The sequence below is a fragment of the Haplochromis burtoni genome, unplaced genomic scaffold, assembly GCF_018398535.1.
Source record: "Haplochromis burtoni strain Fernald_Lab_line unplaced genomic scaffold, NCSU_Asbu1 Contig_647, whole genome shotgun sequence".
In the NCBI taxonomy this organism is placed as follows: Eukaryota; Metazoa; Chordata; class Actinopteri; order Cichliformes; family Cichlidae; genus Haplochromis; species Haplochromis burtoni.
The window spans coordinates 26,010-30,175 of record NW_024583008.1 but is presented as its reverse complement, the minus strand read 5'-3'; positions in this window follow the sequence as shown (position 1 = coordinate 30,175).

Below are 4,166 nucleotides of genomic sequence, written 5' to 3'. Positions count from 1 at the left end.
ACAAAGCGGTTACAGCTGCTCAAAATCCCAAGGCTGCCCGGCATGATTGACGGTGGGTAGAGCCACGAGCAATCAGACTGTGATTGTTGAATGCAATATGGACTAAATCATGGAGAAGCTCACAGTTCTAGAATTGGGACCAGTGACAGACACTCTCTCTATCGATCAATCAATCACTATGTTCATTTGGCCTTCCTTCACCAGCCAGAAGCTCGAAGGCTGAAACTGGGTCAAATACTCTCCCAGACTACAAGACTGTGTAGACTCTCTGCCCTATATCTTCTACTTCCACAAGGCCACCGGTGTTGGCTTAGGGATTGCTGACTTTTGCTTAACTGGGCAAAAGGAGACTGTTTCACGAGTTGGATACAGGATACACACATATGGACACACATATGCACACACACACCAATATACAGTCATCCCACCCCTCCCCCTTCCAAACACCTACAACGTGCTTATGTCTTTTTATGTTGTGAAATGTGATAATCATGTGTATGTGATGAGGTGGGTTTTTTTTTTTTGTTCTCAAACTGATCTCCATTTAGGAGCTCAGTCTGGGGGGAGTTCTTTTTTCTGCTCTTCTTTCCTCATATTATGTATGTCCATTGTTCTGCCTGTTATGTTTGTGTAATATATTTGTGGTTGTAATGGTAAGATGGCTCTGGAATGCCAGCAGCCTTAACAGCCTTCGGGATCAAAAGAGTTTTAATGAAATGAAATGAAATGAAAAAAAAAGGAAGCTCCTAACCTAAGTCCAGCATCCTGAGACTGCATGCTAAGCAGAAGGAAGAATTTTTACTGACACTATTGAGTGTCACAGTCCAGGATGAGGCAATGAACATCCATGAATACATCAGGAGATGGCCCAACCGACCAGTGCTCAGTGAATACTCAGGCAGCAGAAACCCAAGCAAAGAGGAGGAACCATCATGAAGGACAGCCAAATACAGTGGGGCAAAAAAGTATTTAGTCAGCCACCGATTGTGCAAGTTCCCCCACTAAAATGATGACAGAGGTCAGTAATTTGCACCAGAGGTACACTTCAACTGTGAGAGACAGAATGTGAAAAAAAAATCCATGAATCCACATGGTAGGATTTGTAAAGAATTTATTCGTAAATCAGGGTGGAAAATAAGTATTTGGTCAATAACAAAAATACAACTCAATACTTTGTAACATAACCTTTGTTGGCAATAACAGAGGTCAAACGTTTACTATAGGTCTTTACCAGGTTTGCACACACAGTAGCTGGTATTTTGGCCCATTCCTCCATGCAGATCTTCTCGAGAGCAGTGATGTTTTGGGGCTGTCGCCGAGCAACACGGACTTTCAACTCCCGCCACAGATTTTCTATGGGGTTGAGGTCTGGAGACTGGCTAGGCCACTCCAGGACTTTCAAATGCTTCTTACGGAGCCACTCCTTTGTTGCCCGGGCGGTGTGTTTTGGATCATTGTCATGTTGGAAGACCCAGCCTCGTTTCATCTTCAAAGTTCTCACTGATGGAAGGAGGTTTTGGCTCAAAATCTCACGATACATGGCCCCATTCATTCTGTCCTTAACACGGATCAGTCGTCCTGTCCCCTTGGCAGAAAAACAGCCCCATAGCATGATGTTTCCACCCCCATGCTTCACAGTAGGTATGGTGTTCTTGGGATGCAACTCAGTATTCTTCTTCCTCCAAACACGACGAGTTGAGTTTATACCAAAAAGTTCTACTTTGGTTTCATCTGACCACATGACATTCTCCCAATCCTCTGCTGTATCATCCATGTGCTCTCTGGCAAACTTCAGACGGGCCTGGACATGCACTGGCTTCAGCAGCGGAACACGTCTGGCACTGCGGGATTTGATTCCCTGCCGTTGTAGTGTGTTACTGATGGTGACCTTTGTTACTTTGGTCCCAGCTCTCTGCAGGTCATTCACCAGGTCCCCCCGTGTGGTTCTGGGATCTTTGTCTCTCTTTTCTCTCTCTCTCTCTCTCTCTCTTTCTCTCTCTCTCTTTCTCTCTTTCTCTCTCTCTCTCTCTCTCTCTCTCTCTCTCTCTCTCTCTCTCTCTTTCTCTCTTCTCTCTCTTTCTCTTTCTCTCTTCTCTCTCTCTCTTTCTCTCTCTCTCTCTTTCTCCTCTTTTCTCTTGCTTTTCATGAGCACAGCAGCCTCTGTTCCTGTTATTATGTGACTGTTTTATTCTCATGCACTTTACTCATCTGCTGGAGTGTTACTGTCATAACAGGCAGAGAGGCAAGAGGAGCAGCAATGGCTTCAGCAGCAGCAGTCGCCCATCTTCTTTTTGCCCTTTTTTTCTCTGTTCAAGGTAATGTTTACATATTTATATATATATATATATTAGCTTTATTGTTGTTTCCCATGTCAGACAATTATGTTGAAAGATGGTATATGTGACTCCATCCATATGTTATGATGCTGCTGGGTCATATTAAAATACATTAACAACAGCTTTAAAACTAGTGACCAGTGGTCTGCTGATGGTACCTTTCAGTTTCCATCTTTCTGTATATATTTTAATGAACAATTGTCATAAAATAGAAACTGCCTATTTACTAGGCTTATTTTTAACACCCAATTTCAAATCCCTGAAAAATACTGAAAGCAAAAATTTGATTTTTCTAATTTAATACTTCTTTTCTGTACAATATACAATTCCGTTTGTAGGTGTTATAATGATAATTTTCTATATATTGGCTTCCCTCTCGCCTATACTTTTTCTTACTCATCATTATATATAAAATTGGGATGTTCTTCCTGAAAAAAAAGAAGAGAGTAGGACTACATGATGCTTTTCATACTCTAAAAATGCTCAAGTATCTCTACTTCTTTGTTTTAGTCCTTACAATATGTGAGGATACACGTTTTATGAACCTGAAAGATCTGGGTTTAGTTATTCTGCTGCATAGAATTGGACCTAATAATTTTTAATTTCATTTGGGCCTCATTGCAAAGCAAATGCTGAAAGTGCATTCAGGCTGTCCTTTACCTAATAGGTAAACCGTTACATGACACTTAGCAAACACTATTAGTTTTTTATGGACTTTTGCAGAATGTTATCTGTAGCCTTGTGTAAAGTAAAAACAAAGTACACAGAACTGATTATAATAAAAACTGTCTGATAATAAGCTTTTGACTTTCTCTTATTACTTTGTGGCATGCTTTGTTGATCTTGAACTCTTGAGTTTTTTGTTCACTATTATGTTTTTGTCAAGTGTTGTTATGTTACAGTATATTCAAGTTGTGTTCTTTTTTGTTTTATATTAATTCTTGGTCTGGTTTATTATTTCCTTTCCAATGGTCTTTTTGTATTTAACATTTTATTTAAAATACTCCATTTTACATCATCCTTGAGTCAGGTTTCTGAGTTGTTGCTGTTATTGTTACCCCACCGCCATTCAGGTATAATTCAGGTGTAATTTGGCATAACACTTATTATTAATATACTTCTTTTTTCATGCACAAACCCCCCAATTTGTGAATAGAGCCTGCTCTGCTCTGCGTGTGTCTTAGCATGTCAGACATACACAACAGTGGCAGTACAGATTAAAAATACAGTTTTACTTCTGTTCTACTGATGTTGGACCAGATCTGGAAGAAGCTGTGAAACTATAAAACTTGCAGTGCCTTTTATGAAAGGAGTCCGCTACGAGTCAATGAGTGAGCGAAAATCACTTCTGACTGAACGCAATGCATAAATGGAGTAACTAAAAGTGACTAAACTCTCATACGATGTGACAATGTGATCAAACTGGACAGTGAAACCTAAGATTAGCTGGCATGATGTAAAGTAACTTGCTACCAGCTGTTTTTGTTTTACTCCCTCTTAGACATTCAAATTGCCCTTCTCAGGCATCCAGAGAAGGGAGGTTTGTATGCTTAAGTAACTGAGACAATATCAACTGTAGGCACCAATTTGAGCACATGAATGCCTACAACGCCCCTTCTCCTCCACCTTTGGCATACAACATGTGTGGCTGTTCTCTAGCCACATATGTAAATCAGCATTAGTCAGAAGGGAAACATTTTTCCTGGCCACTGTAACCAAATATGGTGGAGGAACACGGCGTGTTTCCACAAACCAAAAAATGCAACTGTTCTAAATTTCTGAGAATCCATCTCAGAACCGTTGGAAAATACCATTACACACACACATCAT